Raw genomic sequence first — 11,371 nt, 5'->3', positions numbered from 1 at the left:
CATTAAAGGGGTGAACTCCACAGTTTGTATTAAAAGCTGTGACACATCAGAAAAATCCCCGTGGACTCTGCACGTTTATGCTGCATTTATATCAAATAACTGCACTGTCACCCACAGAGCACTCTGCTTTCCAGGAGTGCCAAATCCAGAGCTGAGTGATTTGGCCTGAAAGTCAGATCTTTTTTACAGGGTCTCTAATCCCCACAGATTACTCTGCTCCATGAAGACTACTGCTCCATTGGTGCAGGAGGTGGATTTTATAGCAGCACCAAAATCCCTTCTCATCTGTTATCTTTGCCTGGAGAATCAGACTTTTGACATAAACCTGGAAGGTAGTTCAAAGCCTTGCTGCATAAACACACATCCATTTTTTGTACTTTAGGAATAGGTAATGTAAGAGTTGAAAGGTGAAGGTTATGGCAGTTCGTGTTTATTTCACCAAGAGCCAAGAGATGGGAAACATCTGGCACTTACACACCAAGCAAGTCTTAAAAACAAAGAGATCTAGACTTTAGTCCGGCTGAGCAAGCACTGGGATAAAAGCTAATGACAGGCTGCTTATTTAAAGGGATCATAATACAGAGCAGCCATGTAGGGAACCAGGGAGGATTCAGGAGGGGGAAAATGAGGGGAAAATTCAGCTTTGTGTTTCCAAGTTAAGGGTCAAAGCCTGACTTCAGTTACACTGCAGTGTCAATCCTGACCTGCAGGCCTCATACAGCACGTAGGGCCCTCCAGAGTTCACTTTGCCCTGATTTCCAACGTGAACAAACATCCAAAGCAGTGCTCAGAAGTGCTGCTGGTGTGTTTCAAGTGTGACGATGTAGGAGTCCTCAGGACCAACCATTTTTGTGAAGGTGAGAGGACGGCTGAGCACAGAAGTGACTTGCAGTGAGGTGAGTTGGGTTCATGTGAAACGCTCATCAGCAATTCTTGGGAATGATGGAGGTGCTCAAGCATGTTGATGCAGCTCCCCTGGAGCAGATCTTCACATGCTTTGCATCTTCTTGCAGAGGTTTATCCTGAAAAAGGTGTTTTGTAGAGTGGGGCTGTATCCTTTTGAAAAATCCCTGGATGAACTTGTTCATCCATTGTGGCAGCTCCTCTTCTGAACACATCCATCACCTCTCATCTCCCATCTTCATTGCTCAGTCCCCAGAATAAATTGGTCCCTTTAGCAGGATCCATTTTGCAAGCAGAGATTTACCCAGAAAATGAAGAGTGAAGACTCTTTTGCCCCTTTTCCCATTGATATTGTACAGGCCAAGCTCCCACACCAGCTCAGTGGATGGGATATATGGTGACATCCTGTCTTCCCAGTCTCCTGACTTTACATGATGTCCTCTCCCCATCCTAACTGTTATGTGAGAGCTTCATCTCCCACCACAAAAAAGCAGAAAAAAAAAAAAAACCCAAACCCCCAAAATACAAACCCCAAAACAACACCAAAAAAACCCCCAAACAAACAAAAAAAAAAACTGTAAAAGGGAAAAATAGGATTATTTGTAGTCCCTTAGCTGCTGCTCCATGACCTTGAAACTAATGAGAACTCCACTTTTTGCTTTTGGCAAGGTAAGTTTCCAATCCCAACCCCTCAACCAGACCAAGAATTAATGTTTAACCTATCTCCAGAGTAATGGGGAAATGTGGACTCCTCCTAAGATTTTAAAGCTCCCTGTTGAAACCAGCATTGTCTGCACTGCAGCAAACATGCATGAGAGTCCTCAGTAAGCTGGTTTTTCAAGAGAAAAGGCCTGTCACGGGCATACAAGAGGCTATCATAAAAACCTCTTGCTCTCAATAAGATGTGATAAGGAAACAATGGTTACTACCCTGGAAAGAGATTTCCAAGGGCAGCTACGTGACAGGAGCTCAAGTGCTAATTCTTAAGGCTGTAGTTTGCAGCCAGCTGTAAGATTTGTGGTATCACACCGCCAGTGCCATGTGTCAGATGAGCAACACACTGCTAGAGCACAAAAAAATCTCCAGTCAGTGGCTCACATTTGTCAAAACAACAACAACAACAAAAAAAAACCCCTTTATAACAGCAGGTTTTTGGTGTATCAGTATTTTTTAACTTTGTGTTGGACCAGCAATCTCCTGCCTTTCCACAGCAGGAGTGCAGCTAGCACAGGAGGATAAAGCTGGTATAAATTCCATATCATGTCCCTTGGCTAATTTGACAAAACACAATCATGTGTCCATGCCTGATTCACATTAGATTTATAGTCCTGGGTGAGCTGGCAGTGCACAGATCTGGTATTAATAATCCTGGAACCACAGCCTAAATCTATTAGCTGGAAGCAGTTATATGATTCTTAATCCTATTTGTGTCAGAGCAGATGACTGCAACCAAGATGGAGCAGAAATTACATGGTTTTGCATGGCAAACTTGCCCTGAGCTGAGCTTTCAGATCCAGGTACTGATCTTAAAACTGATGTTTTGGGGGTACTTTCTGGGAACTGAACCTGGAAATCCAAGAGCCCAAAGTGTGAAGCTTTGTCCTGTAAGAAATAAACTACTTTTATTTGAAAGATGCTTAAATCCCAAGCAAGAAATGTCATCCATGCTTGAGAACCCACTGCTGGAGCAGGATGAAAGCTCAACAGTTTAACAAAATTTGGAAGCACGGTAAAGATTTGGAACAGTATTCTTTGAAAACTTAATGAGACTCGTACAGCAAGGCTCCACCATAAAAACACAGCTCCCTTGCTTAGAATGATTTTCCCATTCTAAATAACTGAAAATCATAATCATGCTGTTTCCTCAGCAATTAGACATTTTTTATATACTGCGTTTCTTTAATAATACTAAAACTCTTTTTTTAATTATTTGTAAAAGCTGTCCCCTGACAAGCACATTATTAAATTACAGTTTATAGCTCTTGCAGTGGGGTAAATTATAGTTGTTTTATTAAAGTATTTTAAAGACTGGAGTTTTACCAACATCTTGCTCCTATAGTTGGCCAAACCCACGTATGCTGTGAGGTTGCAAGTTGCTTCTCACAGAGTCCTTCTGCACACCAAGAGGGAATTTAGGTTTGATTTTCCAAAGGATGGGATACCACAGGAAGCAAGTCTCATCAGACTCCAAACCTCTGGTGTTTAACTCCCATTATCTGTGTTGGGGTGTTGCATTTTCTCTCTCTCGAGCACTGAGAGGTGGTTAGATCCAAGGAGGAGCAGGCTGGGGCCTGTTGGTGCTGTTATTATTTTATAAGTTTATTCTTATTCCATTGGTTTGTTTACTTCTTCGCAGAGGACCCTGTTTTTCCACAGGTGCTCCTCAAATGGAAGAGCTCCGCAAGTTTACCCACCTGAAAAGAAGAAATAAAAGATTGGCAACATCCAGGCTGCATAAATACGCCATGAAAATGTAGACATGTGCCACTAGGACAAAGGGCAGGATCCAGGATCCACTTTTCCTGTGGGTTACCCTCCCTGGAATTTCGCTGATGTCGTATCAATGGAATTTTGCATTCCAGGTGTTATGTGGATCTCCTGAGCCTTGTCTGGAGCCTGTGGGAGTTTGGCAACCAGGGACCATGAGCGGGTTGGCCCTGGTCGACAACGAAGTGGGCATCAATCTAAGGCCATGGGAGAAGGGATGCTAGGAAGGGAAATATCTGGTTAGATTATGGAGATCAGAACGGGATTATGGGAATGGTTATGTTAATGTAGTTGATCCAAATAAGGCAATGTTCTGAGTTCTTGTCAATGATTGGTTGGCAACGTTTTACATATATGGTCATGCAGTTGTTCATTGGCTCGGGGTTCTGTTACAAAAGCTATACATTGTTATGTTTACGCTATTGTCAGGTCTTTGAAGATGATCCCATACAGTTTATGGTTTATTCTTTTGTTGGCTCCTTTATTAAAATTGTTTTTTGGACAACCTCTGTCGTACCCATCGCTGTTCAACTGCCACCCCAGCTGGTCCAGTTGAGTTGCATCACCAGCAACAAAAGCCACCAGTGTTTTCCCTTCCACAGGCCTGTGTCAGTAATGGATCACTGTGTGCTCGTGGCACTGTGTTTTCTGCTGGCACTGTGGGAGCAGAGCTGCACACAGCGAAGCTCCAGGGGCTCATCCCAGGGGAAAGGCTCCCTCGTCCCCAGCTCCCAGCGGCTCCTGCGCACGGCGCTTGGCACTGCAACAGGAAATTAAGGGCTGTAGGAAAGCAACCTTTGGCCTTTAATTCACTTTTTAATAAAATCATTAAAAGAAACCTACTCCCTGCCAGACATTATGGGAAATTGCTTTAATGATACTTTGGAGCAGAACACGTTCTCTCAGCTGCATGCGTGGCTTGCTCCGTAGCTCTGTGCGCTTGCAGCATGAAAATGGTTTCAATTACAAAGCCAGGCTAGAAAATTTTATATGAACCAGGCCGTGATAACAACCAGGGGCCAGACTCTGTCCACTGCACATCTTACACACAGACAACAATTAGGAAGTTCTGGTAGAAGTGATCAATACGTTTGAGCCGAAGATGAGCACCAACAAAAGGACAAAGAAAGCAGAGGGAATTTGTGCTGTTCCAGTCTCTCCTGGGAACAAAATAGGTGCCATTACCTGCAAAAGTTATGAGCACACAGCAAAGCAGACCCGCAGTTTGTGAGAGCACAAACCCATCTAAAAGCATAAGGGTGTAGCTCCTAATCACTCTGTTCTCTCGTAGATTTTAGAGTTTGCCGTTGCATTTTTGCAATGTTCTTGTGAAGAAATTTTATGGCCTTTTTGTCCTAGAGAAGGGGCAAACCTTGCTTTATCATTTTAAATTCATAACTTTCCACTCGGGCAAGTAGAAATCTAGCTAGGAAATTTTATTAATTGAACAAAGCCTTTGGATAGGTAGATGGTTACTGAGGACACCTTAAAATTACAGGAAAGACCTGTGCTAGAACAAATCCATTGTTTAGTTACAGCAGTGAAATTTTAAGAGACTGAATAACTTCTGCCTAATACAAAATTTGCCCTTATGTACTTTGATTCGCTCTCTCTTTCCCATTGTATAAAACAAACCTTAATCAACAAACCTGGTAGTCAGTTTTCTACAATCAATAAATTCTACGTCCAAGCCACAGTAGCTTTTATGTCTGTACGTTGTAAAAGTAAATTTACATCATATGTCAAACATTACACACGAAGAGAAAAACAAGGCTGATTTCTAGTCCTAAAAGATATATGTGTATCCATAAAATCAGCAAGCTGTGTCCTGAATACAGCTGGATGATCATACTCTGACCAAATGGCTTTTTGTCTCAGCCTGGAGATCTGTCAGGCTCAACTGTTTTCCAGAACTGCATCTGTTTCAGGGAGCTCTGGGGAAAGGCAGGACAAGCCCCTGCTTTACTACCAGTCCTGTGGGAACCAAATTTTCCTGCTGCCTGGGCTGTGGAGCAGTCTGGGTCGTGCCAGGTTCCCAGAGGCTCCAGGGTGGCAAGAATTGAGCCCAAATTGGAGCTGAGAGCCAGGCAGCCCAGTGGAGTTTGGTCACCAGAAGGAAATGAAAAAGGAGGAAAAGATACAGCTGTGCTAATTAATCACAGGGTGACTCCAGAGCACCAGCTTTTGTTGGGAAGAGCAGATCTGATCTTGGGAAAGGGGACTGAGCAGACACAAGGGAGCAGGGAAGCCTTTGCAAGAGGCATTGACAGGAACCCAGCATTGCTGGGCACTTTCCAGGGAAGGGAAATCCCAGCCAGAAAAAGTGCAGGGAAAGGACAACCAGAAACACCAGGGAATATGTGACCTTCTTACAAAATGAAACTCAAAACCTGTGCTACCTCTAGCCTACTAAATGACCTCTAAGATGAAAACAATACCTGTCTATAAATATATTGGAGGAGAGGGGCGGGCAGGAGGAAAATGCTGCTTTAATTTAAAGACCAAATGTGGCACAAGAAGGATGGAATATAATCTCTGCCCATAATTACATAAACATTCAGGGAGTTCCACTGACTAAGAAGTGATCAGCCAGATTTAATGGTCATGTTGGAGGTCATTGCAATGACCATAATAATTTCTTCTTTTTTTCCCTCCAAGAATTAAGAAATATTTCTACTCATCTTCCTAACTCCAGAAGCTCACACCTTGGTAGCTGGGGGTGACAGCGGAAAGAGAAAAGGTGGAACCAGCAGAGAAGACTTTTTCACAGGCTCTTTGTCAGTGGGAACATCCTCTATGAAAAAACTCTGCTGCTGCTGGAGAACACGACATGAGTATTTCCAGAACGTTTTCCACTGTTTTCCAGTGACATGACATTACTTTATTTGGGTGAGCTCCTTACTTTGGCTAGTTGTGTCCCTGTTTTTTGGCTGGAAATCTCCATGGATGAATTGGAAAGAAATGCTCCCTACTCCCACAAGTAGTGTTTTGAGCTGCAGTCTCTAACAAACTATACCTTTCTTATGAACGGAATTTATTAGAAAATCCCTACTGAAAATTAATACATCTCTGAAATGAGCTCTTTATCTAACAGCTCACCAACTTCCTGGGAAGTGATGAGGTGGATGCAGTTCAATTTCAGGGTGGATCTGGTTAATATAAACTGCCACCTGATGAATGCTAAAGAGTATTTTTGCATTCACTAGGCGTGGTCTGGTTTAGGAGGAAATCTTCAGATACTCATGTTGTACCATTAGGAGTTACAACACAAATATGAAATGAAATCACTGCATGACTCTCTTCCAGCCACACTGCACAGAGGGGTTTTTTTTTTAACACAGTGGTTCCTTCTAGAGTCCCCAGGCCAGAGCAAGCTGAAATCAGGCATTTACAGTTCCAGCTAATCATTCCAGGTAACTTCTTCCTCCCAGACAAGAAATAGTCACCCTGCTTAACCTGTGCTGCCTGTTGGTAACTCAGAAATGACACTGCTTCCTTACAGAAGGATGCTGAGGGCAATGCACAAAGTGTCCAGATCCTGTGGGTATGAGTTCACAGCCCTGTCCAGAGGAGTTTGGAGATGCCAGGCTGCAGCAGCTCCTTTCACACAGCTCGTGGCATCACAAACCTGTTCCCAAGCCTGTGGATACTGCAGGACTCCTACTGGCTTTTATCAGCTTTGGCTCACATCCTTGGCATCTGGTTCATGCCTCTTTATTTATAAGGTCATGCATATCAGGAACAGCCTCCCAGGGAAAACAGGCCAACTCATCTCCTCGCTCAAAGAAGCCATTTAGCTGTGATTATAATCTGTGATTTCATTGCTAGCCCCTCTTTGCCTTCACAGTCGGGCTCTCCAGGGAGGGAATTTTATTTCTTTGGCACAGCCTAAGCATTGAGCTGAGCAATTCTGTCTATTTATCTCATGCATACCTATATAATAAGCATGGATGTGATGAATAATAAGCACATAGGTGCTACGGGTCTCCTTTATATTTCTTTGGCACTATTAATAGCCTTTAAAAGTGGGAATAGCTCTCATTTGTGCCAGCTCTAAGCTGTCTTGATACAGTCCAAGCATTGTAAGGGAGTTTTATTTTAAACAGAACATTTCTGAATAATTAATCACTCCGATATAAGATACACATAACAATTCCAAATAACCTCAGCATGTGTTCTTAGTTGAAAGGGGCAAATGAAAGATGGGGGGAAAATACAGTCAAAACAAGGAGCTGAGATGCAGAATCCAGCCAGGAAAGCACAGATGAGGTTTTTTCCCCCCTCCTTACTCAAGCAATTCAGAACATATTTTCCCTATAAAGTAAATGTTTAGGATGTCCAAGTGTACCTCTGACAGTATCTCAGCTGCATGTGCAACAGTGGGGTGGAAGGATGGGGTGCTGGACAGCATCATCTGCTCCAAACCACTGAGCAAGGTCCCAAAAAAGTAAGTGCCAAGCCCTTGGCACTGCAAACATAGATGTACATCCTGTCAGGCCGCCCAGAGCCATCTGTGTGCATAAGCTGGTGCAGCCAGTCACTTGTTTCACTTTCAAAAACGCAAACAATCACAAACACAGGCACTTATTAGCTTTCTGCTGCAGCTGCAGCAGAACTCACCAGGGTGGGATGGTCAAGGAATTCGTGGGAGGCAGGAAGTTTGGTGGCTGCTCTTTCTTTCAGTGGATGTTTGCACTCTGGGATTTTTTTCAGTACCAGAGTGGATTGCTGAGTGCCACACCCTGCCAGAGGAGCATAAAGCCCATGAGGACACATCCTACAGAATAACTCACTACTGTCTACTCACTGTCCAGCTCATGTTGCTGTCTCTCAAAGCCAGTCTTGCCCTGCCTCAGTCTTCATTATCGTATGGAAAGAGTGTTGTGGGATGGGCTTTGTATGGCAGTGAACTCACCCTGAGTCTTTAAACGTACCAGGAGCCCATAGGATGTGTTATTTTTGCTGGATTCTTCTTCAGAATGAGAGCTAATTTCTGCTTTTTCCAGTTATCTCATATGCTTTCCCTCCTGCCCTCTCAAATCCAGCCAATCGCATCTTTAGTAAATCAATGTTGAAATAACTTTGTTTTGCAGCCATGTAACATAAAATTACGTGTAATACATGAAGCAAAAAAACCCCAAACGAACAAAAATTGGAGTGGTTTGGGTGAACAACACATTTCTCCTCTGACTCATGCAAAAAGGTTTTGTCAGAGCATTCCCAGCATCTACAAATGGCCTCAACCTTTGAAATCCTGCTGCCATGTATTTCTAAAACCTGGATACCTTCCGTGCCATGAGATGTGGAATGAGAGTCTGAAGGAAATTTCTCTCTCACTCCTGCCAGGTGATGGTTTCAGGCAGAGCAGAAAATCACAGAGATTTATCATAATACACCTGTCCATGGCCAGAACAACACTTTTCTTGGAACTCAGATCCAGTCTGGGCTTCCAAACAGCCATTGGATAGTGTGATTTGGATTATCCTGTTCATTTCTGCTCTAACTAAGCTGCACAGAGACATGAATATTGCTGAACCTGTCAGAGGAGGCACATGAAGACCCCAAGATACTGGAGTTTAGACAGCACTCCCTCAGATTTTAGTAGCAATTGTGGGGTTTTACACAATAATTTCTTTTCCTTAATGGTTTCAGTTGGAAGGGACCTTAAATGTCATTTAGTTCCAGCCTTCCTGTTGTGGGCAGGGATGCCACCAGCTACCAAAGTTAATTTTCTGTGTTTTTTTAAAGTAGAGAATTCTTTACGATGACTTTAATGGGGAGGTAAATTGAGTATCTGACTTTACAGCTTTCTTTTGGGATTTGGAAGGAATTGTTTCCCTACTAGGAATCAGGAGGAACTAGGAATTTACTACAAATCAGCTCCAAACCCCATCCAGCTCCCCTTGTCACTGGGATACCATGTCTGAACCATGCTTTGTGCATCCTTAGGGCCCTCTAGACCTTAACACCCTGGTCCCTGGTGCTGAGCAACTGGCAAGAAAAATCTTGTTTAATGCCACAACAGCAGGGCAGCTTCTTACCACAGAGAAACTCACAGAAGCTCTGTGTGGCAAGGTTATAAATCAGCCCCACTTACACAAGTGGACAAGTTCAAGTTGAAGTTATCGAGTGTGACGGCTCAAGTGGCATCCTGTACGTCAGACCCAGGGCTGGGTGACCCCTCTTTTCCTTTTGCCAAAGAGACAAATGGTGAGAACGTGTCAGACTTTATCTCCAACCCACATTTTTAGCTGGGGACATAGGAAATTTTAAGCCGAAAATAATGTCTCGTTCTTGGGGTGTGTTGCAACCTTTTCCTGAGGAGGTCTTTATTTTTAAAAGCAGGGCAGTAAACAGGACAACACCCAAATGATGACAAGATTGAGGTACGCAGATGATCTTAAGCATTTGTCATCAAAGAGACACTGAGCTGCTCGTCTCCAGAGGGCTGTTCATGAATGGCTTTCCTTGCAGCAGGACAGCAGAGCACACCTTGACCTGTGTCACCACCCTGGCTGAGATATGCCCCTGACAGATCTTTCATCCTTGTCCCACTGACAGAAGGTCCCTGGGGATGGCTCTCCTGTTGGAATATCAAAGCACTGATGGCATGTTACACTCAATCTCTCACCATGAGCCTCCCCAGCACCACGACTGTGACATCTTATAGAAATCATCATTTTCTGTGGCATCAAAATGGGTCTGGGGCTGGGTTGGAGAAGCAATATCTTCTAGGGTGCTGTAAATAGGTTGCAGCCTGGTGGAAGAGGGAAATCTTCAGTCTTCATGTTCTCCTTGGCCAAGAAAGCTCCCTCACATCAAAAGAAAGCTACCTAAAAATAATGAAAACTCCCAGTTCTTTACTTCAGAGCAGTCAGATTATGTAATGTTAGTACACACATCTCGAGCAGAGACACACTGCCCTTTCCCTTTGCATTAGATAAACAACAGCTTTCCTTTTTCCTTTTTTTTTTTTTTTCTGATGGAAATCACAACTCTGAAACCGGCTGTGTTACTTAGAGCCTGAATTGCTAACAGCCTTCAGAATCCTGTTCATTAGGAAGCAACCAAACAAACTTGACAGGACTGCCATGTACTCTGTCACTTTTGCTAAACTGTGTTTATGTTATTTTTAAAGTAGATTTAGTATTCACAAGACTGCACCACTTGTTGAGATGAAGGCAACAAAAGCTCTTGTTATTCACAGGAAAGGGACAGGAGAGGTTCTTCGGGCACCCTTGAAAGCTCTCTGCTGCTCTTGTGACTCTAGAGCCAAAAGTGCAGTCAGATCTCACATGCAGCCATGCAAGTCCCACAGAAATCACCAAAAACATGCCCAGAATATTGACTGGTCCCAAGAAAATGACTGGGAAGGTCAATCCCATTGACTCACTCCACAAAAATTGGTTGACAGCCTTGTGGTGGTGACTGCCATCACCCCCAACCTGGACTTGATTCATTTGAGCACTTCTTCTTCCTGCAGTGGGAATTTTACCAGTGGCTTTGGTGGTCCAGCCTTTATAGGGGAAAAAAAAAAGACAGCCAGAAGCCTTACAGCCACCAAGCTTAAATCCTGTATCAACAGAAAACACGGGGAATTCTGCTTGGTTTCCTATCTGCAACTGGACCTACCACAGCGGCTCATGACAGCCATGTGCCACATCTCATCTCTGGGTTATCCTCCACAAAGCCACTGGGATTTCATCCAGAGAAATTCTGCACAGTGTGGTGAGTGGTAGCAGTAGCATTCTGTAAAATGTTTCATTTCATACAATTAACTTCTTAGTGAGTATGTGAGAGAATTCCCGTTTGTCTACTGTGCAGCAAAGCTAATTCATTTCCCCTGACAATATTGCATTTTCAAGCTGGAAATCTCCCTTTTTTAAAGAAAAGCTTTCTGATCAACCAGACCCATGGTGAAGCAGCACTTATTGTTCCTTGGTTGGGAGAAACTTTGTGCCATGTGCAGATAAAAATGTGA

This window comes from Chamaea fasciata, unplaced genomic scaffold, assembly GCF_029207755.1.
Source record: "Chamaea fasciata isolate MVZ Bird 193981 ecotype frontalis unplaced genomic scaffold, bChaFas1.0.hap1 SCAF_10, whole genome shotgun sequence".
NCBI classification, from domain to species: Eukaryota; Metazoa; Chordata; class Aves; order Passeriformes; family Sylviidae; genus Chamaea; species Chamaea fasciata.
Note: the sequence above shows the minus strand (reverse complement) of the source record.